The sequence below is a fragment of the Giraffa tippelskirchi genome, chromosome 4, assembly GCF_054371585.1.
Source record: "Giraffa tippelskirchi isolate mGirTip1 chromosome 4, T2T-mGirTip1v1.2.pri, whole genome shotgun sequence".
NCBI lineage: Eukaryota > Metazoa > Chordata > Mammalia > Artiodactyla > Giraffidae > Giraffa > Giraffa tippelskirchi.
This window is the reverse complement of record NC_137278.1, coordinates 44,590,228-44,615,454: the sequence shown is the minus strand read 5'-3', so window position 1 is coordinate 44,615,454 and position 25,227 is coordinate 44,590,228. Positions and strand designations below refer to the sequence as shown.

Here is a 25,227-nt window from a genome sequence, read left to right as displayed (position 1 = left end):
GAACTGAGAATGTCCCCTGGATTTCACAACTTGCAGGTCATTGGTGAGTCCAGTGGAATGATGGGCCAGAAGCCAGAATGGAATGGTTTGAGAGAGAGTCAAAGGTGAGTGAGGAAATGTAAGGAGCAAGAGTATAGATTAGGAATCACATTTGGTCACATGTAATGGAACCTGATGACAGTACCTTAACTAAATAGAGTTATTTTTCTCACATAGCAAGAATGACAGAGGGTGACATTCAGGCTGGTGCAGTGGTTCCATGATGTCATTAATGTCCTAGAATCTTTCTTTCTGCTCTGTCATACTCAGTGTGTGGCTTTTTTTGTTTTTTGTTTTTTCCAATCAGGAATTCAAAATGGCTACTCACTATCAAGCCAGTGCTACAGACAGAAGGAAGAAAAAAACATCAGGGGAAAGGTCTTGTACCTATACCAGGAAAGTAAACATATAAATCTACAGCTGACGACTTCACGTCATCTGTCAGAGCTGTGCCATGTGGATGGACCTTCCTAGCTGCAAGGGAGGCTAGGAAATAAAACTCTTTAGTTTGACCCATGTACTTATACATACTTATATGCAGAATACATCATGAGAAACGCTGGGCTGGAGGAAGCACAAGCTGGAATCAAGATTGCCCGGAGAAATATCAATAACCTCAGATATGCAGATGACACCATCCTTATGGCAGAAAGTGAAGAAGAAATAAAGAGTCTCTTGATGAAAGTTAAAGAGGAGTGAAAAAGTTGGCTTAAAACTCAACATTCAGAAAACTAAGATCATGGCATCCGGTCCCATCACTTCATGGCAAATAGATGGGGAAACAGTGGAAACAGTGGCTGACTTTATTTTTCTGGGCTCCAAAATCACTGCAGATGGTGACTGCAGCTATGAAATTAAAACATGCTTACTCCTTGGAAGAAAAATTATAACCAACCTAGACAGCATATTAAACAGCAGAGACATTACTTTGCCAACAAAGGTCCATCTAGTCAAGGCTATGGTTTTTGCAGTAGTCATGTATGGATGTGAGAGTTGGACTATAAAGAAAGCTGAGCACCAAAGAATTGATGCTTTTGAACTGTGGTGTTGGAGAAGACTCTTGAGAGTCCTTTGGACTGCAAGGAGATCCAACCAGTCCGTCCTAAAGGTAATCAGTCCTGAATATTCATTGGAAGGACTGATGCTGAAGCTGAAACTCCAATACTTTGGCCACCTGATTCGAAGAACTGACTCATTGGAAAAGACCCTGATGCTGGGAAACACTGAAGGCGGGAGGAGAAGGGGAAGACAGAGGATGAGATGGTTGGAAGGCATCACCAACTCAATGGACATGAGTTTGAGTAAACTCCGGGAGTTGGTGATGGAAAGGGAGGCCTGGAGTGCTGCAGTCCATGGGGTTGCAAACAGTTGGGCACGACTGAGCCACTGAACTGAACTGAGTTTGACCCATTGCTGCCGTGAGAGAATCAGCTTCTGTGGGAAGAATGGGAGATGGATGTTGAGAAGGCAACCACTGCAGCTACACAGCATGTATGAATCACATGTTCAAAAAGTGTGTCACAAAGGGAAGGAGATAATAAGATGACAGGATGATAGTTCGAGGGGGGATGTGGGATTGAGTGACTTTTTTTTTAATGGGAATGACTGAAATGTATTTAAAACTTGATAAGAAGGGGTTTAATCAAGAAAGAGAAAGTTTAAACATACAAGAACAAAAAACTATAACTGACAGTGTAATGTTCCTTAGAAGGAGGGAATGGAATCTAAATGAGAAGTGCTGTGCTGAATCACTCAGTCGTGTCCGACTCTCTGCGACCCAGTGGACTGTAGCCCACCAGGCTCGTCTGTCCTTGGGGATTCCCCATGCAAGAATACTACCATGCCCTCCTCCAGGGGGTCTTCCCAACCTAGGGATCAAACCCAGGTCTCCCGCATTGCAGGCAGATTCTTTACCGCCTGAGCCACCAGGGAAGGACAGGCTCTCAGTTTTAACAACAGGAAGGAGGAAAGTAGGTTTATATGCTTTATATTCAGAAATGGTGCTTCTATTTCCTCTATAATGTTGGAGGTGAGGTTTGCTATTGCCAATGAGAAGATGGAAAGAAGTGATCAGGGTTTTGAGAAATTCGAGATGTTAAAGTTTCAAATACCTGTTTTAGAGCAAAACTGAATCAAGTATAAAGGGCACAAAGAAACTGCTATCAGGGAAATGTTGTTCCCATGTGACTTTCCTGAGAAATATGTTACAGAATGAGCTTCAGACAATCAGAATGAATAGAAAGACATCAACAAAAGGCCTAGCGTTTAGTATTAAATATACAATGATTTACAGAAGTACCCACACCCATACCTATGCTCAGCTGAATATTGTCCTATTTCCATGATTAATGTAAACACCATTTATTCAAAAAATATTGAGTGAATATCCTCTACACACTAGATACTTATGCATGTTATGCAGCAAGCTAGGAGGAGTTGGGGTGGGTGAGAAATAGAGCCAGGGAGAGGGCAGCAGTGAGAAAGCAACTGTTTAAAAAGGTGGACACACTCTTAACTGGAGAGGTACAGTTAAGTACAGAAGTCTTAACATCCAGGCCTAGGGTGAGTGGCTAAACTTCACCCAGGCAATGGCATGCAAAGGGTGGTCTGATCTGAGGATAAGATAGGCAATTGTCATGGTGCCAGGGGCAGACGTAGAGTCAGATCAATTGGAAATAAGGGCACCTGGAATAGAGGTCTAGCTGTGAAGACAGTGGGTGCAAAGTTAGAGGGTGAAATAGGTTTCAGCAGGCCTGCTTTCTTCTTGGTTGATTCTTCAAAATATCAGCTTTGAGAGGTGGCAAGAAACCTAGATGTTAGATCCCCTAACGTAAAAGAGCCTGAGAGACTGATACAAGAAAATTTCATCTGAATAATGTTGCCCATATCAAGAGCTAGGCTACACTGCATATGTGTCTATCTTACACTGCATAGTGCAATAAGATATTTCTACCTCTATATTCTACTTACCACTAAGGATATTTCTATTAATATATTCTACTATCACTATGGAGAGACTATATCATACTCAACAGAACAGACAGTAATAATAACAACCACTATTTATTGTACATACATCAGACACTGTTCTAGACACATATGGGCTATATTTCATCTTATCCTTAAAACAACCCTCTCAGTTAGTTATTATTGTTCCTATTTACGGAGAAGAGGATGCTGAACCTGGTCCAGTAAGTTTAAGTTATTTTGCCCAGCATCACATGGCTGTAAATGGCCAAACCAGGATTCTAGCCCATGTGTGACTCTAAACCCACCACTATGCCATAACTGTTACATCACACTGTTCTGGTACAGTGCTGAACACTTCATGTCACTTAATGATGTTAATGCTTAATGATTTAACTGGTCTACTGCTTTAGTAAGTAAAACCGGGATCTTAGCCCATTTCTCTGTTGCTAAAAATCACAAGACCATGCTGCCCTCTATCAGCTTCAGTGACATTGGCCACTGGTAATTTTCAGAATGAATTTGACTTACAAAAATAATTACAAAAAACATTTTACTCAACCGTACCACATATATTGGGCTTTGCTGGTGGCTCAGCTGGTAAAGAATCAACCTGCAAGGTCTCTGAGGGAGACCTGGGTTCAATCCCTGGGTTAGGAAGATCCCCTGGAGAAGGGAACGGCTACCCACTCCAGGATTCTGGCTACCTACTCCAGTAGTCTGGTCGCAAAGAGTCGGACACAACTGAGCGACTTTCACTTTCACCACATACATTGTGAGCGCTGAAGCTGACACATTTATACACACAAAAATCAATGCAAAAATTTTTAATGACTATTAATTCAATTTGTGGTTCAGTTCAGTTCAGTTCGGTCGTTCAGTCATGTCCGATTCTTTGCAACCACAGCACGCCAGGCCTCCCTGTCCATCACCAACTCCCGGAGTTTACCCAAACTCATGTCCATTGAGTCGGTGATGCCATCCAACCATCTAATCCTCTGTCGTTCCCTTCTCTTCCTGTCCTCAAAATTTCCCAGCATCAGGGTCTTTTCAAATGAGTCAGCCCTTCAATTTGTGCTAAGGTCTAGTTATACTCATTGCAGCATTCACTTTTTCCATAACCTGTCACTTAAAACTTTATTTTCACTTCTAGAGGAGTTAAAAAAAGTGATTCAGGTTCTTTTACACTTTTGTTTCCTTATCACTTATTTAATGGAAATCTTCAAAGATATACAAAAGTAGAGAAAATAGAACCTCCAAGTATAACTCAGTTTCAACAATGATTATTTTTCCAATAAGTCTGATAACATGATTTCCAATGAGTTATCTTTTAAATCCTTTCTAATCTAATTACTGCTTCATTCAGATAGTATCTCAGTGTTTCCACATTAATAGTATAATTGCTAACTCATACTAATTAACTATGGCTGATGTATGAGAGCTTTGATACATTGTCAAATGCTGTTGTTGAAATTAGCTAACTATAGCCCACAAAGTATTTCTGTCTTACCTGAGAAAAGGATTGTTTTAAGTTTTGGCTTAGCTTGTCAGTGAAACTGATTCTGCTTGATATCTGTTGGCCCTGTTGGGTTAGTCCATGTTTACCACACTAATCATCTAATCTTAACCCTCTTTCTGTTAACACAGAAACTGAGAAAAAATTTATCCTATGCAAAGATAATCAGAACAGAAAATGCAGCCACCTGAATAATGGCAGCATACATAATGTATTTCACAGCTATTTGTAGTAGGTACACTCAGAGAGTTACCAGATGCTCATAATCCTGAAAGTTTGATGCCAGTGTGGGCAGGTTGACTTTCCTGGTTCTGATCCTTTGCCAGTCTTCTTTATGACATAACAAAGTAAATCAGGTAAGAGAGCATAAACATTTCAACCAAAACCTATCCTGCTACTGGATAACATAAATGAAAGCAATAACAAAACTATACTCAACTCCTGGAATTCTTGACAGTGGAGCCATTATACTATATTTTTATATAAATATAATAAACATGGTTCAAGTATTTTTCCCAGGAATTTTAAGACTAAAGTATTTTTTACTCTTCTAGCTAGAAGACAAATATCTCATTAAGATGTAGATTTATTGATATTAGAGATTTTTTCTTATATAAAAATTTCAAGCTAAATTCTGACCTTTTCCCAAGGCCTCAAATGACTTTTAAAATAGATTAAGCACATATCTTTCTTAAAATCATTTTTTAATTTCCACAGTAGCTGCATGTCAAATCCCAAATAATCTGGAATTGGTCAATATGATCTGATAGTACTATTTGCTCCCATCTCTCTTTTTCTTCTGGTCACTTACTCTAAAGTAATCACAATTTTACAGATTCAGATTTAGTGAGCTGTATTTCAAGCTACTTGGTAAACTATTTGTTTTAACCCATCCAGTTATATAGTTAATGTTTTTTAGTATTTTCTTATAATTGCTTCTTTAACATATTAGAATCTTGACAGTTACTCATCTTCCTAATCAAAACACTGTTTTACATTTTGATATGTTCTCAAATCAAAATAACTATTTTCTATTTACAAGAGATACACTTAAAATAACTTGTTAAAGTTAAAAATAAAGGAATGGGAAAAGATTCAGTAGGGAAATGCTAATAAAAAGGCAGATATACAACTTTTATACTCATTATTCTACTTGGATATTATTTGGTATAGTACTTCAGTATTATAAATATTTAACTTTTGTGTATAAGGAGTCTGAATAAAACAGGTAATAGTGATGACATCTTAATCCTACTGTACAGTTCTGGTCTACCCCACCCCACTGCCTCTAGGGTCCCCCACAATTCAGTAGGTGCCCAGTATGCCAGTTTCTCCAGTGTTTTTACACTCACTCCCAAAAAACTCTAGGTATAGCCTTTCATACCTTCAAAATCTAGGACTGAATAAACCTGGGGCTCAATCACCTACAAAGTCAACAACCTTGACATTCTCCCAAGCCCAGTGATCTCTGCTTCAACCTGGCCTCTTGTAAGCCTGTCCACATCAGATTCCATCACAGGTTCAAGCTAACGCTGAATCTCCATTCAGTGAGAGACTTTTCAGGGCCCTGGATCTCCCATTCATTCTGTAGAGACTTCCAGGCCTCAACTCCTGGCATGACAACACAGGCTCTGAGCTTTTCCTCCTCTGAGCATCATGTAAGGGCTGACCCAACTGTGGTAGTCCTCCTCTTTCCTTTTCCCTTCAACCGAAAACAATTACATTTCTGCCCCTAGGTTTATTCCCTCTAAATAAATACTATGCCGAATGTTTTACTCTTATTCTGTTCTAGGCACTTGGTCACCAACCCTAGTTTAAAAAAAAAATCCTAGAGGGAGGGACAATATAGGGGTAGAGCATTAAGAGGTACAAGCTATTAGGTATAAAATAAACAACAAGGATATATTGTACAACACAGGGAATACAGTCAAGGTTTTATATTAATTATAAACAGAGTATGACCTTTAAAAATTGTGAATCACTATACTATACACCTATAACTTAAATAATATTGTGTATCAACTATACTTTAATTAAAAATATAATTAATTAAAAAAATTCTGACCACAATCCACCTTAAAAAATATAGATATTATGACAAAGTCTATCAAAATTTTACCTAAGCAATACTTAGTTCCCTTATCATGTGGCAACGCAATCTGATATTTTCTTTTTTATTATTCAGCCACTAAATTGATTTCACTAATCACTAATGGGTCAAGACTCTCAGTTTGAAAACCCTTGATCCAAAGAGTCTCTCCAGGGTTCCCTGGTGGCTCAGTAGTAAAGAATCAATCTGCCAATGCAGTCAAGACACAGGTTTAATCCCTGGGTCAGATAGATCCCCTGGAGAAGGAAATGGCAATGCATTCCAGTATTCTTGCCTGGGAAATCCTATGGACAGAGGGGTCGGGTGGGCTATAGTGCATGGAATCACAAAGAGTTGGACATTCCTGCCTGCTAAGTCGCTTTAGTCGTGTACAACTCTTTGTGATCCTATGGACTGTAGCCCACCAGGCTCCTCTGTCCAAGAGATTCTCCAGGCAAGAATACTGGAGTGGGTTGCCATGCCCTTCTGCAGGGGATCTTCCCGACCCAGGGACTGAACCCACATCTCTTACGTCTCCAGTAGTTGGACATGACTTAGCGACTAAACAACAACAGGGAATCTCCCACCCCCAACTCCCCACCTCATCCCACCTCTGCAAGACTCTTCTGGCATCTTGTCTATCAGAACCAGGTCAGATAACATGAAGTCATATTTAAAACAATCACTGCTTTATTTCCTTGATATTCTAAAAAGGAGTTCTTTTCCACAGAAGGACAGCAGTCTCTAGGCTATAAAGGAGGTACTTTTAGTGGTTAGAAATGGTGAAGATTTATTTAAAGCCTTCTAGAAAATATCCATGATCTGAAATCTTATTACAGAGCACATGATTGAAAGTTAGGCATCCTGAGTCCTTGTTTCACTCTGCCACTGAGTGTTGCGTGTGTTTGCACAGTTACTCAGTTGTGTCCAACTCTTTGTGACCTCATGGACTGTAGCCCACTAGGCTCCTTTGCCCATGGGATTTTCCAGGCAAGAATACTGGATCAGGTTACCATTTCCTACTCCAGGGGATCTTCCTGACCCAGGAACTGAACCAGTGTCTCTTGTATCTCCTGCATTGGCAGGCAGATTCTTTACCACTAGCAGAACCACTTGGAAAGCCATTGAGTGTTAGGAGGTGCATCACTCAGCCTCTCTGAACCAAGGGATCTCAATCTAGAGAATAATATGTAAATCTGATCATATATAAACCCTATAAATCTAATGATTCATTTACGCATTCATTTGCTCATTCACTTGACAAATGCTTCATTGATTATGTCCCAGGTAGACCTCTCACTGCTCATCTGACAACTCAAGCTTGGAGGGCCAATGTTATAAATTTATCACACACCACATGTGATTATACGCCAGGGCTCTTTCTCATCAAATTTATGCTTCATCAGGCACCACAGGGGAATTAGTTGCTTCATACAAGCACATTATCCAGAAAAAATGATGAACATTCATATAAACCACTTAATAAAATGTCTCCAAAATGTACTAGAGATTATACTGTACCTAATTTCATTAATGGTTTAATTAGCTAATTCTAATAGTAAGGAGCTTAAGATTTTTGAATTCTTAAACAAATTTAATTTAAAATGTCAAAAATGTAATATTTGCTCTAATCCCTTCTTTGTTCTTTTTCCTTCCCACCACCTTTTAACTCTTGGTTTAACTGTCATTAACACCTGGCGAGTTGGCGCAATCAGTGGTAAGAGAATTACTAAAAGCCATTCCTACACCAACATAGATAGTAGTTGCTTAACTGTACACAAAAGTGACTGTAAACTACATAAAATATCACATAGAACTCACACTAAATATATCCTCCAACTCCCAATTCAGCATGATCCCAAAAATGTCCACAGCCACTCCAATGCCCCATGATGTGAGGAGGAGTTGGACTGAGAGACAGCAGTTTTAACTGATTGTTAATTTTACAAAGACATATCTTTGGAAGGCGCTCGTACAAATGAAAAGGCCTGAAAGCTAAGCTTCACTAGATCACGGTAAATCTGCTTCCATCAAGTACCAATCACTGAGTGAAAATGTGAATATGGTGAGCCAGTTACGAGCCTGACAGTGGGGTTAAATGGGTTGGCATTTGATTTTTAACTTCACTGTTTACTGGTTTGTGACTGTGAGTGGGTTACTTAATTTCTCTATGACTCTGGTTTTCAATATTGGAAAGGGGATAACATCTAACATATAGGGCTGTTCTGAAATGTTGAAAGATATTACGTACAAAGCATGTGGTTTGGTGCCTGGCAGATGGTTAATGCTAATAATTAAGACTCAACATTCTTAACTATTAACTTGACATTCAAAAAACTAAGATCATGACATCCAGCTCCATCATTTCATGGCAAATAGACAGGGAAACAATGGAAACAGTGACAGACTTTATTTTCTTGGGCTCCAAAATCACTGAAAATAATGACTGCAGCCATGAAATTAAAAGACGCTTGCTCCTTGGAAGAAAAGTTATGACCAATCTAGACAGCATATTAAAAAGCAGAGACATTGCTTTACTGACAAAGATCCATCTACTCAAAGCTATGGTTTTCCCAGTAGTCATGTATGGATGTGAGAGCTGGACCATAAAGAAAGCTGAGTGCTGAAGAATTGATGCTTTTGAACTGTGGTGTTGGAGAAGACTCTCGAGAGTCCCTTGGACTGCAAGGAGATCCAACCAGTCCATCCTAAAGGAAATCAGTCCTGAATATTCATTAGAAGGACTGATGCTGAAGCTGAAGTTCCAACACTTTGGCCACCTACCGTGAAGAACTGACTCACTGGAAAAGACCTTGGTGCTGGGAAAAGTTGAAGGCAGGAGGAGAAGGGGACGACAGAGGGTGAGATGGTTGGAAGGCATCACCAACTCGATGGACATGAGTTTGAACAAGCTGTGGGAAATGGTGATGGACAGAGAACCCTGGCGTGCTGCAGTCCATGGGGTCGCAAAGAGTCTGACATGACTGAGTGACTGAACTGAACTGAATAATTAAGACAATAGTTATGTAAAGATGATGATGATGACTACATTGACTATGATAAGGTGGTCAGAGGATGTTGAAGGGTATAATGCTTTTTGATCCCATAATAAATACTTTCCAAACAACTGTGATTTTTAAAAAATTCCTTTGGTTGACTTGGTTTTAGTTTCCAAAATTTTGCAAGATTCTGCAATAAAATCTGATGAAAGATGACTTAAGGAATTTTCTCATTTAAACCAAGAAGCAGCATAAACAAAAAGGGAGTTAAGGTAGAAAAATGGTAAAACTTTGGGAAATATTTTCATATTCCTGGTATCCAGAGATACAACCAATTTTAATACTACTGCCAATTTTTTCCAAGACTCCTGACTTCCCTCAGCTCCTTTTCTGCTCTGTGGCTTCCAATCAGTTTTAGCTGACCTACAGCTGTTCTTCGCACAATTTTAGCTCTAATTTTCATGAAGTTTACTATTCCATGCCCCTCTGTAAAATCTTTATTTGTTTTTGTATAACTAAAGGTTATAGTAGCAGGGAAAAGTTTAGAATGGAAAAAACATTCTGCCATCCACTTCTTGACTCCATTTAGGGTCACACTCTCCCTCTTCTGTCAGTTTTACCAGTGTTTGGAAATGACTAGATGCTAGGCTCACACATCTGGGAGCGTTAGAAACCTCCAAAATGCTTATTCATTGATCCAGAGACTTCTCACCCCCCACCATAACAGAAATTCTGTAGAAGGGATTGTTGCTTTGTGGAAAAGCTGCCAAAATGGAAATGACAAGTAGGAATCCATCAATTGTTCTTAGAGATGCTGTGAAGACAAACTGCTTGCAATTGTAAAGCAGCTGAAAGCTTAAAATGTTAAGTCTTTCATTCAGGGATACAAATGTTAGCAGGACTATATGTTTTCCAGTAAAAGAACTGGTTTTGTTTTTTGTTTTTCTAATTACAGCAACTGATGATTCTTTTGTATTTTTGTTAAAGCATTTGCTTTCGGGAGATTGTAAGGCTAGCTGGCAGGCACGTTACTGTGCAGGTTTGAACTTGTCTTCTCATGCTAGAAAAAGATCTGTGAAAAGAACTCAGAGTGCATGAAATAATAGAAGATGTATTTATTGGTCTCTGCCCCTGGTTCCCTGCACAAAGCTCCTAAAACTCTTGCAATTTTCTAAGTGATAGGAGTGTCTATGTTCTAATGAGACAGTGGCTGGTGGGCTTCTGGATGGGGGCTGGTCATCAGAAAGACCAAACCATGATTAGAAACTTGGAACTTTCAGCTCCACCCCCTAACCCTTCAGGAAGGGGAGAGAGGCTAGAAAATAGTTAATAATCAGTCTTCACTATGTGATGAAGCCGCCATAGAAATCCCCAAAGTACTGGCAACTTCCAGGTTGTCAACACATGGAGAATGGAGGTACCAGGGGGGTGGCATGCCTGACAAGGACACAGAAACTCTGTGCCCTTCCCCCCATACATTGCCTTATACATCTCTACCATACAGATATTCATCTGTATCCTTTATCATATTCTTTTATAATAATTGGTAAATGTGAGTTAAATGTCTCCTTTAGTTCTGAGAACCATTCTGCTGCTGCTGCTAAGTCGCTTCAGTCGTGTCCGACTCTGTGCGACCCCATAGACGGCAGCCCACCAAGGCTCTGCGGTCCCTGGGATTCTCCAGGCAAGAATACTGGAGTGGGTTGCCATTTCCTTCTCCAGTGTATGAAAAGGAAAAGTGAAAGTGAAGTCGCTCAGTCGTGTAACCATTCTAGCAAATAATAAAACCTAAGGAGTAGGTTATAAGTTTTATAGCTGATCAGTCAGAACCACAGGTGACAATCTGGGACTTGTGACTGGCATCTGAAGGTGTGTGTGTTGAGGGGGGGGCGTGTCTTGTGGGACTGAGCCCTTAACCTATGAGGTATGGTACTATCTCCAAATAGATAGTGTCAGAATTGAGTTAAATTATGGGACACCCAGCTAGTATCAAAGAACTGTTAGATGTGTTGAAAAGCTACACACCTGGTGGCAGAAGTGAAGTGTGGCACTAGTGTGACAGGAAAGGAGACACAGCAAATGTTTTTCCCCTACAGAGTGGTTGGGCTCAGTACTGTAAAGACTACAATGAAGGGTGGAGTAGAATATGTCTCACATGTGGCATTATTTAAGATTCAGTAATCAGCTTGGGAAATATTCTGTCATTCATAGTGATGGGTTTATCCTGGTTACATGGAACCAGATCACATCTGAGACTATCTGGAATCTATAAAGACTTTCTCAAAACTCAAAAATAAGAAAAGAAACAACAAATATTTAAACAAACAAATATTTAAAAATGAGCAAAAGACTTGAAAAGATACTTCATAGAGAAGCTATAAAGATGGCAAGTAAGCACATAAAAAGATACTTACATCATTAGCTATTAAAGTAAATCATAGTGAGATTCCACTATCTTTATTAGAATGGCTAAAATAAAAGGCTGACCATAATAAGTATCAGCAAGGATATAGATCAACTGGAACTTTCATACATTGCTAGTGGGAATGTAAAATGATACAATCACTTGGGAAGACTTGGCAATTTCTTAAAAATGAAATATATACCTACCATCTGACACAGTCATTTTATTCTCAGGTATTCAGCCAAGAAAAATGAAAGCATATGTTCATACAAAGACATACATAAATGTTCAGTGCAGCTTTGTAACACCCCCAAACTGGAAACAATCCAAATGTCTCTCAACAGTAGAATGGATAAGAGAATTGCAACATATCCATAAAATTGAGTACTATTTTATTATACACACAACATGGATGAATCTCAAAATAACTGGGTTGAGTGAAAAAAGCCAGACAAAAAGTACATACTGTATGATTCCACTTATAGAAAAATCACAGAAAATGCAAACTAATTTATACTGGCAGAAGGCAGATCAGTGGTTTCCTGGGGATGGGAGTGAAGGCAGGAGGGAAGAATTACAAAGAGGCATGAGGAAACATTTAAAGGTGATAGGTTTGTCCATTATCTTGATTTGGCGATCATTTTTCAGGCTATCCATAAGTCAAAACTTACCAAACTGTACACTTTAAAAATGTGCCTTTGTTGTATGTCAGTAATACCTGACATTAAATCTGCTAAAACTAGCATATTTCCAACTTATCTTTCTTTTTAAAAAATGTTTTTGAGGAACATATATGTATAATATAGTATTTAGCCTTCTCTTAGCCAAATCCTATAAAAAGGCCCACAGCTGCTCTAGTACCACCGTAAACAGGAAAATGTAAAGGGATGGAAACAGTAGAAAGAGACACAAGTCAACTGGCTGCTATAAAAATATTTACAAATTTTATAAAAACATACACCCATTTTGAAAACACTGCCAGGGCTTCTCCCAGGGCCCTGGAGGAAACTCATGCAAGTGAGGGACTGATGGAGATGAAAAGTAACTCCTAAATACTCCTTGGATTTGGGGGGAGGTGGGGAGGAATGTGTGGATCCAGCAGAAGAACAGATTCCCAACTTCAGGGGCTCACATCTGCAGGCTGGATATTAAGCTGCGTGACCTTGTTCTGAGGTCACAAGCTGGTAAGGCCTGAGGACGTATCAATTACTGAAGGAATGCGCCAAGTTTTGCAAGGTCAGTGGCACTATCCTCGGGAGTTTCTGCATGATCAACCAGCACAGACCTGCATAACTACCCAAGAGATATACCAGTGTGCTTAGACACAGGAGTGTAAGACAAGACTTGGGGATTCTATTACTATGCTGCTGTGGCTATTATTTGCTGATTTGTGACTTGAGGGGGTCATATAATATCTGGGTGTTGATTTCAACACTAGTAGAACAACAGGAATTACCTACTTGGGGAGTATACTGAGATCTTTCCATGGAAATAATTTTTACCCTTGTTCTGAAATCTGGCTGCTCTCTTCTAATATCTAAAATAGCCTTTGTAATGGGAAGAAAGAGAAATAAAGAGGTGAAAGAGAATTAGATAGCCTAGGCAGGTGACTCCAGGTAAGGAAGCATTCCTCCACTGGGCTGGGGCTGCTAACATCCTCCCCTCACTCTAAGGAGCCTGACTGAGCCTTTAGGGACCTTGTCACTGAGGGTCCTAAAACTTAAGCCTTATTTGCTTGAAGTTAAGTCCACCTCTATCTAGAACTTTTCTGTTACACCTCCCCACCCCCAATTTTTTAAAGTTACTATTTATTGGGTATTTATAGCCAACAAAATTTATGATTATATTTCTTTAAGAGAAGCCTGTTGGTGATGAAAATCTGAAATACCATCTATAATTGGAATGGATCCTATTTGGTGTGGTGTTGGAGGTCCAGGATACAAGATCAGTAGTAGTCCAGAATACACTGTGCTCCAAGTCTACCCAGTCTCCCCCTCACTTTAGTTACTAAATCCTACATTTTCCTTTTTCTTGGATTATTGTTCATTTTCCTAGACTACATATCCAAATGATTATCTCAATAAAGATCTGGGGGGCAAGGGGTTAAAGTTCTGAACCTTTGGGTATGAAAAAATATTCTATACTCTCACTCGAAAGCTAGTTTGTCTTAGTTTTTTCTCAGATCATAGAAGACAATGTTATGTCTTCCAGCAGTGTTGCCAATGAGGAATCTGATGCCACACTGTTTCTCATTCCTTTGAGCTTAATCTGTTTATCCCTTTGGAAGCTTTTAGGACTTTATCTTTATCCCTAGAGTTCTAAAATTTCACCATGACAAGTCTTAGTTTGGGTTCTATTTTGTTCATTTTGGCTAATATTTTCAACTTAAAGACTTGCATCTTTCTTAAACTCCGAAAAAAACACTTTTACCACTATTTTTTCCTCTGCATTCTCTTTTTCTCTCTTCTTAAACTGAAGAAAATAGGGAAAACCACTAGACCATTTAAGTATGACCTAAATCAAATCCCTTATGATTATACAGTGGAAGTGACGAATAGAGTCAAGGGATTAGATCTGATAGACAGAGTGCCTGAAAAACTATGGATGGAGGTTCATGACACTGTACAGGAGGCAGTGATCAAGACCATCCCCAAGAAAAAGAAATGCAAAAAGGCAAAGTGGTGGTGGGAGGAGCCTTACAAATGGCTAAGAAAAGAAGAGAAACGAAAGGCAAAGGAGAAAAGGAAAGATATACCCATTTGAACGAAGAGTTCCAAAGAATAGCAAGGAGAGATAAGAAAGCCTTCCTCAGCCATCAGTGCAAAGAAATAGAGGAAGACAATAGAATGGGAAAGACTAGAGATCTCCCCAAGAAAATCAGAGATACCAAGGGAACATTTCATGCAAAAATGGGCACAATAAAAGACAGAAATTGTATGGACCTAACAGAAGCAGAAGATATTAAGAGGTGGCAAGAATACACAGAAGAACTATACAAAAAAGATCTTCATGACCCAGGTAATCATAATGGTGTGATCACTCACCTAGAGCCAGACATCCTGGAATGTGAAGGCAAGTGGGCCTTAGGAAGCATCACTACGAATAAAGCTAGTGGAGGTGATGGAATTCCAGTTGAGCTATTTCAAATCCTAAAAGATGATGCTGTGAAAGTGCTGCACTCAATATGCCAGCAAATCTGGAAAACTCAGCAGTGGCCACAGGACTGGAATAGGTCAGTTTTCATTCCAATCCCAAAGAAAGACAATGCCAAAGAATGCTCAAAGTACCGCACAGTTGCACTCATCTCACACGTTAGCAAAGTAATGCTCAAAATTTTCCAAGCCAGGCTTCAATAGTATGTGAACTGTGAACTTCCAGATGTTCAAGCTGGATTTAGAAAAGGCAGAGGAACCAGAGATCAAATTGCCAACATCCATTGGATCATCGAAAAAGCAAGAGAGTTCCAGAAAAACTTCTGCTTTATTGACTATGCCAAAGTCTTGGACTGTGTGGATCACAACAAACTGTGGAAAATTCTTAAAGAGATGGGAATACCAGACCACTTGACCTGCGTCCTGAGAAATCTGTATGCAGGTCAAGAAGCAACAGTTAGAACTGGACATGGAATAGACTGGTTCCAAGTCAGGAAAGGAGTATGTCAAGGATGTATAGTATATTGTCATCTTGCTTATTTAACTTATATGCAGAATGCATCATGAGAAATGCTGGGTTGGATGAAGCACAAGCTGGAATCAAGATTGCCAGAAGAAATATCAATAACCTCAGATATGCAGATGATACCACTCCTATGGCCGAAAGTGAAGAGGAACTAAAAAGGCTCTTGATGAAAGTGAAAGAGGAGAGTGAAAAAGTTGGCTTAAAGCATAACATTCAGAAAACTAAGATCATGGCATCTGGTCCCATCACTTCATGGCAAATAGATGGGGAAACAGTGGAAGCAGTGGCAGACTTTATTTTGGGGGCTCCAAAATCACTGCAGATGGTGACTGCAGCCATGAAATTTAAAGACACTTGCTCCTTGGAAGAAAATTATAACCAACCTAGACAGCATATTAAAAAGCAGAGATATGACTTTACCAACAAAGGTCCGTCTAGTCAAGGCTATGGTTTTTCCAGTAGTCGTGTATCGATGTGAGAGTTGGACTATAAAGACAGCTGAGTGCCGAATTATTGATGCTTTTGAATTGTGGTGTTGGAGAAGACTCTTGAGAGTCCCTTGGACAGCAAGGAGATACAACCAGTCAATTCTAAAGGAAATCAGTCCTGAATATTCATTGGAAGGACTGATGTTGAAGCTGAAACTCCAATACTTTGGCCACCTGATGTGAAGAACTGACTCATTTGAAAAGACTCTGATGCTGGGAAAGATTGAAGGTGGGAGGCGAAGGGGATGAGATGGTTGGATGGCATCACTGACTCAATGGACCTGAGTTTGAGTAAACTCTGGGAGTCAGTGATGGACAGGGAAGCCTGGCATGCTGCAGTTAACTGGGTCGCAAAGAGTTGGACATGACTGAGCTACTGAACTGAACTGAACATGTACATTGAATCTTCTAGATCTTTTAACTTTTGTCTTTTGAAATGAAAAAGGGAAAATTTCTCAGCCTCTATCTTCCACTCACTAATATATTCTTCAACTATCTCTCTTCTTTTAACAGATCATCAATAAACTCTCTCCTTGAATGTTTAGCTCTCCTCTTTGTTGAGATCAGTGGTTTTCTTACATAGGATTGATTTTCCACAAAATTTTGATGATTTTTATATCTGTTTATCTTGTACCTCTTAATCCTTAGTTTCCTGCTCAATACATGTAATAATAGCTTGCCCTTTTTTAACTAAAGGGAAGAGACATGCTACTAGGAAGAGTGTCTTAATGACTTCTCTTTTGAGGAATTTCCTGTCTCTCTCGGGGGTCAGGAGCTGGCTCAGGGAGCATCACTCCCTCTCTTCAGCTTCAGTGTCCATATTTCTTTAGCCAATAAACAAGCATTGCTGCCACTTGCTGTTTAGTGGAGACAGGCTGATGGTTAACCAGCCTAGTTACTTGGTTTTATTTATTTGGCTGTGTAGAGTCTCAGTTGTAGCACTTGGGATCTTTAGTTATAGCCTGAGACCTCCCAGTTGTGGCATAATGGATCTAGTTTCCTGACTAGGGATGGAAACAGGACTCCTTGGATTGATAGTGCAGAGTCTTAGCCACTGGACCACCAGGGAAGTCCCAGCCTAGTTAATTCTTATATATCCCCTCAATTAATCACTTTAACGAATGTCCAGGGCTTGTCCATCTCACTTGTTTTATTCATTGAGTCCAGAGTTGGTATGACATATTTCTATAACCCTCCTCTCCTGCAAGTTTTTGGGTCATGGTTTCATTTAGTTTTGTTCCTAGATATATCTGATTCTGTGTTAGATATCGTAGGGATTTCCCAATGTTTCTGATAAAACTCTTTCTTGCTTTTCCAAGCTGTTATAAGTTGACATGCACGTGTGTGTGTGTGTGTGTGTGTGTGTGTGTGTGTGTGTGTGTGTGTGTGTGTGTGTAGCATGTAGAAATGTAAAACAGTCCAATGGAAATAGTAGGTATTCAATAAATACTGTACATTTTAAATGCATTAAAGAATGAATGCATGTACGTGTTCAGTGTGTTTCACACACACACACATACACCTTTCTGAATTTTAGGTGAGAGGTGATAAGATGAATGTTCTCAGACTACTATCCATAATTGTGAATTACTTTAAGACTTAGGGCGTGTGGAGAAGAGGTAAGTTATTTCTCTTTTGTGTTTAAATGAAAAAAAAAAGTAGAATTCAGAAGGGAATAATGCTTTAGTTAGCCAAAGTAACTAATTTATCTAGACCAATTGGAAGTTTTATTTATTATGCATTTGTTTCATAATTATATTTTGAGTGTTTATGTGTAAGACATGGGTTTGACATTGTGGACAGATACAGTTGTATTTTTCTCTTTCTTCTACTCTAGCTTACCTTGCCTCCAATATACACAGCAGCCAGAATAAGGTCATTTCATACAGAAAGATATGTGTTAAAATCCTTTCTCTGTCACTTATTAGTTATAGAACAAGTTTGTCTGAGCCTAAGCTTCCTTATTTAAACAATATAAAGATATCAGCCACATAGACTTGTATTAAATGCAATGATACACAAAATGCCTCATATAGTAGATAATAAATAAATAAAATGCATAGTACATGGGCACAACAAACATCAGTAACCTTTCTACTCCTCTACCCTTCTCTCCAAGAAGTTTATTTTCTCACATTTCTAATTGCAGACTTTTAAACTAATGTTCTGATTATCATTCAGTTTCTTATGAGTTTGCTTAACATGAGTTTATAAAACATGTAATTTTGTATATTAAAAAACGATAGAAGGCAGCTTCATCATATATCTCAGAGACTAAATTTTTCAATTTATTCATAAATCTATTTGTTTTGCAAACACTTATTGAGCACTTACTTTGAGCCAGTCACCATGTTAACCTCTGAAGTAAGTTGACTTCTTGTAACAGGGTCAAGACTAAGGTCAGGAAGCCAGGCGAGTGAGATATCTGTCTTTAATGCAAAATTTAAGGGATGCCAAAAAACTGAAAAATCAAGATAAATAATATTTTAATGAAATATTTTAAAAATGAAAATTAATACAAAAAATCCATGATGAACCCATCAAGATTTTAAATAAGGACAGAATCTATTTTAATGAATTTTTTCTCATCTCAGGCTACAATATGATTTACTGATACTATTGTTTTTGTCTGTACATCATCCCTACTTCCTTTGAGGAATGTAGCCTTCTTCACTCCAACATGTTCTTCTGGTGGGATTATCAAGTAAACACAGACCCTTAAGGCCACACAGATGGACAAATGAACCAAGCCAAACTAAACAAGAGTATCTCATTCTCTTGACCATATTGATTGATACAAAACAAGATAGGAAACCCATCATGGTAGTATCTTTATCTAGGAATGAATGAGGTCAACACACAGAGCTAAGTAGAGCCAAGAGTTGTGGAGGGGAAGGGATACAGATAAAAAAAGAGATCTGGAGGATGATTTCATTTGAGTGAAAATACGAGAAGCTATATCCATCTCTTAACTTGCCAGGGACATGAGTCAAGAAATTTCCATTGTGCTTACATTTATTTGAGTTGGGATGTCCACACTTACAAACAGAGGAAGCTTGACTAACACAATGTCTAAATAAAGAGTATTTCAAACCTTGAGGAAGACTGGTCATCACTGTAAGTTTAAAAAACATCTTAAAGCAGTACGCCTTCAGTATTTTACAGGGAAATGGTTGCCACAGACATAACCTTATAGTGCAAATGGAATCAGAAGGTCCTTAGGATCAACCAGGTAATTTCCCTTGATCTGATTCCAAGCAAGCCAACAAGCCTTTGATTGTAAATTGCCTTTCTAGGTAGAACTGCCTAGAAAGAACATAATAAACAGAACAAGTGTATCCAGTCTACTTGATAGTTACATTGTTCATTGTTAAGCAATAAGATGGCACCTAACGGGTCAATGCAAAGAAATACAGGAAAACAACAGATTGGGAAAGAGTAGAGATCTCTTGAAGAAAATTAGAGATACCAAAGGAACATTTCATGCAAAGATAGGCTCAATAAAGGACAGAAATGGTATGGACCTAACAGAAGCAGAAGATGTTAAGAAGAGGTGGCAAGAATACACAGAAGAACTGTACAAAAAAGATCTTCACGACCCAGATAATCACGATGGTGTGATAACTCACCTAGAGTCAGACATCCTGGAATGTGAAGTCAAGTGGGCCTTAGAAAGCATCACTATGAACAAAGCTAGTGGAGGGGATGGAATTCCAGGTGAACTATTTCAAATCCTGAAAGATGATGCTGTGAAAGTGCTGTACTCGATATGCCAGCAAATTTGGAAAACTCAGCAGTGGCCACAGGACTGGAAAAGGTCAGTTTTCGTTCCAATCCCAAAAAAAGGCAATGCCAAAGAATGCTCAAACTACCGCACAATTGCACTCATCTCACATGCTAGTAAAGTAATGCTCAAAATTCTCCAAGCCAGGCTTCAACAGTATGTGAACCGTGAAATTCCAGATGTTCAAGCTGGTTTTAGAAAAGGCAGAGGAACCAGAGATCAAATTGCCAACATCCACTGGATCATCGAAAAAGCAAGAGAGTTCCAGAAAAACATTTATTTCTGCTTTATTGACTATGCCAAAGCCTTTGACTGTGTGGATCACAATAAGCTGTGGAAAATTCTGAAAGAGATGGGAATACCAGACTATCTGACCTGTCTCTTGAGAAACCTGTATGCAGGTCAGGAAGCAACAGTTAGAACTGGACATGGAACAACAGACTGGTTCCAAATAGGAAAAGGAGTACGTCAAGGCTGTATATTATCACCCTGCTTATTTAACTTATATGCAGAGTACATCATGAGAAACGCTGGGCTGGATGAAGAACAAGCTGGAATCAAGATTGCCAGGAGAAATATCAATAACCTCAGATATGCAGATGACACCACCCTTATGGCAGAAAGTGAAGAGGAACTAAAGAGCCTCTTGATGAAAGTGAAAGAGGAGAGTGAAAAAGTTGGCTTAAAGCTCAACGTTCAGAAAACTAAGATCATGGCATCTGGTCCCATCACTTCATGGGAAATAGATGGGGAAACAGTGGAAACAGTGTCAGACTTTATTTTTTTGGGCTCCAAAATCACTGCTGATGGTGATTGCAGCCATGAAATTAAAAGACGCTTACTCCTTGGAAGGAAGGTTATGGCCAACCTAGATAGCATATTTAAAAGCAGAGACATTACTTTGCCAACAAAGGTCTGTCTAGTCAAGGCTATGGTTTTTCCAGTGGTCATGTATGGATGTGAGAGTTGGATGGTGAAGAAAGCTGAGTGCCGCAGAATTGATGCTTTTGAACTGTGGTGTTGGAGAAAACTCTTGAGAGTCCCTTGGACTGCAAGGAGATCCAACCAGTCCATCCTAAAGCAGATTAGTCCTGGGTGTTCATTGGAAGGACTGATGTTGAAGCTGAAACTCCAATACTTTGGCCACCTCACGCAAAGAGTTGACTCATTGGAAAAGACCCTAATGCTGGGAAGGATTGAGGGCAGGAGAAGGGGACGACAGAGGATGAGATGGTTGGATGGCATCACTAACTCGATGGACATGGGTTTGGGTAAACTCTGAAAGTTGGTGATGGACAGGGAGGCCTGGTGTGCTGCGATTCATGGGGTCGCAAAGAGTCGGACACGACTGAGCGACTGAACTGAACTGAACTGAATGGGTCAATGCCCTAGAATCAGATCACTTTGGTGGATGCTAACATTAATTTTTCTGAGCTAGAAAGGTTTAGAGGCAACAAAGTCTAGTGATGGAAATATAAACTCTTGAGCTAAACTTCTTGAATTTGAATCCTAGCATTGCCACTTACTAGTGTGTGACTTTGGATAAATTATTTAACCTACCTATATGTTATTTTCTCACCTGTAAAATGGGAATATAATAGCAACTACCTCATAACATTATTAAATGAGAATTATGAGTTAATCTTTATCAAGAAAGTAAAACTTACAAGTACTATAAAATAAAATAATAGGGTTTCCCTAGTGGCTCAGATGGTTTCCCCAGTGGCTCCTGCAATGCAGGAGACCAAGGTTCAATCCTTGGGTCAGGAAGATCCTCTGGAGAAGGGCATGGCAACCCACTCCAGTATTCTTGCCTGGAGAATTCCATGGACAGAGGAGCCTGGCGGGCTACAGTCAACAGGGTCACAAAGAATCAGACACAACTGAGCGACTAATACTTCTTCTTCAGACTGAAAAAGAGACCTGGGATATGACATCTACCTTATGCTGCAGCTACTCCAGGAGACTGGATAACTCTCTAGTACACAGAGTTAGAACTTACTTCAGTTATCTGCTTACATTTCTAACTGCTTACATTTCTAAGCTTCTGGAGGGCAGGGACTGTGCCTTACTCATCTTTGTATTTCTTTGTACTTCTAACGTCTGGGACTGGGCAAGCACAAGGAGACAGTACACTGTTCACATAATCCAAAAACATGGATTTGAATCTTCACTGTACTACCTACTACATATCCTGGAACAATTTACTTAACTTCCCCGACACTCAGTTCCTGCAGTAGTAAATGTGGACTGCACACAAAAACTACTAGAACTGATAAACAAATTCAGCAAAAACAGGATACAAGATTAACATACAGAAATCTGTTGCATTTCTTTACACTAACAATGAAATATAAGAAAGGGAAAGAAAAAAATCCCTTTTAAAATCACATCAAAAGATAAATTAGGAACAAATTTGACCAAGGAGGTAAAAGGCTTATATGATGAGAACTATAAAACATGGATAAAGGAAACTGAAGATGATTCAAACAAACAGAAAGATCCTATGCTTTTGTATTGGAAAAACTAACACTTTTTAAATGGCTATACTACCCAAAGTAATCTATAAATTTAATGTGATCTCTATCAAATTACCCATGACATTTTTCACAGAACTAGAACAAATAACTCAAAATTTTTTGTGGAGCCATAAACGACCCAGAATTGCTCAACCAATCCTGAGGAAAAACAACAAAGCTGGAGGCATAAATCTCCCAGACTTCAGACAATGCTACAAAGCTACAATAATCAAAATGGTGTGGTACTGGCACAAAAACATACATCTGAATCAATGGAACAGAATAGAGAGCCCAGAGATAAACCCACACACCTTTGGTCAACTAATCTTCAACAGAGGAGGGAAGGATATACAATGGAGCTTCTGGTTCCAGCTTTGCAAGAACGTGTAACATAAACATGAAGCTACTCATCCACAATCTGCTGAACTTGCATGTGTGGGGAGTGAGGTCCTGTGGCTTCCCTCTGCATCTCCAGGCCACTGAGGTCCATACCAACCCTGTGGAGTTCAACCCTAACTTCGTAGCATGTATGTAACACAAAGTGGAGTGGGAAGCGCTTTGGAGGCTGCCAACAGCCTGCATCTGATCGACGTGCCCAAAGAAACGATTCAGGGATATAAGCATGACAAGAAATTTCTGAGAAAGAGGCACCATATGCTGCTGGAGGTGGTTGTGTTGGAGAGCATCCTGCAATGCCCAGAGTCAGGATGTCTATTCCCCATCAGCCACGGGATTCCCAACATGTTGGCTGCTGAGTGGTGAGGAAAGTGTGTTAGTTGCTCAGTCATGTCTGACTCTTTGTGACCCCCTGGACAGTAGCCTGCCAGGCTCCTCTGTCCATGGAATTCTCCAGGCAAGAATACCGGCATGGGTTGCCATTCCCCTCCCCAGGGGATCTTCCCAACCCAGGGATGGAACCTGGGTCTCCTGTGTTACAAGCAGATTCTTTACCAAGTGAGCCACCAGAGAAGCCCGTGATGAGGAAACTGAGACTTAAAATTGTGCCAGACACCAGTTTTTCACTCTATAATCATGTGTATCTTTGTTGACATGTATCTTGTTTGCCAGTCCTATCCTGTATATCCCTAATCCTTGGCCTATTGACACAACAAACACACTATGTTTTTGAGCTTGATATTATATTTTTTCTCATTAAAGGTTCAAAACCAAAAAAAAAAACGAATATACAATGGAGAAAAGACAGTCTCTACAGCAAGTGGTATTGGGAAAATTGGGCAGACACATATAAATCAATGAATTTAAAACATATCCTCACATCACACACAAAAATAAACTAAAAATGACTTAAAGACTTAAACGTAGGATATGACACCATAAAACTCCTAGAAAAAAAATAGGCAAAACATTCTCTGACATAAATTGCAGAAATGTTCTGTTAAGTTAGTCTCCCAAGGCAATACAAATAAAAGCAAAAATAAGCAAATAAGACCTAACCAAACTTAAAAGCTATTACGCAGCAAATGAAACTATAAAAGAAAATGAAAAGACAACCTATGGAATGGGAAAAAAACTTGCAAAAGATGCGACCAGCAAAAGCTTAATTTCCAAAATAAACAAACAGCTCATATAACTCAAGAACAACAACAATAAACCCAATCAAAAAACGGACAGAAGACCTAAATAGCTGGGCTTCCCTTTTAGCTCAGTTGGTAAAGAATCCGCCTGCAATGCAGGAGACCCCGGTTTGATTCCTGGGTCAGGAAGATCCACTAGAGAAGGGAGAGGCTATCCAGTCCAGTATTCTTGGATTTCCCTTGTGACTCAGCTGGTAAAGAATCTGCCCGCAATGCGGGAGACCTGGGTTTGATTCCTGGGTTGGGAAGATCCTCTGGAGAAGGGAAAAGTGACCTACTCCAGTATTCTGGCCTGGAGAATTCCACAGACTGCATAATCCATGGGGTCTCTAAGAGCTGGATGCAACTGAGCAACTTTCACTTTCACTTTCTGAAGAAGACACACAGATGGCCAATAGACACGTGAAAAGATGCTCAACATTGCTAATTGCTAGAGAAATGCAAATCAAAACTACAATGAGGTACCACCATCATTCAAATGTTTACAAATTACAAATGCTGGAGAGGGTGTGGAGAAAAGGGAACTCTCCTGCACTGTTGGTAGGAATATAAATTGGCACAGCTACTATAGAAAACAGTATGCAGGTTCCTTAAAAAACTAATAGTAGAGATGCCATATGATCCAGCAATCCCACTCCTGGGCATATATCTGCAGAAAACTCTAATTCGAAAAGATACATACTCCTCAAAGTTCACTGCAGCACTATTTACAATAGCCAAGACATGGGAGCAACCTAAATGCCCACTGACAGATGAAAAGATAAAGATGTGCTATATAGACATAATGAAATACTACTCAACCATGGTAAAGAATGAAATAATGCCATTTGAAGCAACAGGAATGGCTCTAGAGATTATCATACTAAGTGAAGTAAGTCAGAAAGACAGACAAATACCATATTATTATCACTTATATGTAGAATTTAAAACATGACACAAAAGAACTTACTTATGAAATAGAAACAGACTCACAGACATAGAAAACAAACTTTTGGTTGGCAAAGGGGAAAGGTGGTGGGGAAGGATAAATTGGGAGTTTGGGATTAGCAGATACAAACTACTATATATAAAATAGATAAACAACAAAGTTCTATGTATAGCATAGAGAACTGTATTCAATATCATGTAATAAACCATAACAGAAAAGAA

The 25,227-nt window shown here is 39.3% G+C and overlaps 1 long non-coding RNA gene and 1 pseudogene across 2 annotated transcripts in view; one reads left to right on the top strand and one right to left on the bottom strand.

The window, feature by feature from the left end:
* LOC145544973 (uncharacterized) overlaps positions 1-25,227 on the bottom strand; it is a 156,894-nt gene that overhangs the window by 115,808 nt on the left and 15,859 nt on the right. For both annotated transcript variants that reach the window (XR_014081772.1, XR_014081771.1), the window contains exon 3: positions 18,515-18,641. This is a non-coding gene — a long non-coding RNA (uncharacterized LOC145544973). The remainder of the gene's footprint in view (positions 1-18,514; positions 18,642-25,227) is intronic.
* Positions 22,881-23,245, top strand: LOC145544491 (multifunctional methyltransferase subunit TRM112-like protein pseudogene; annotated as a pseudogene).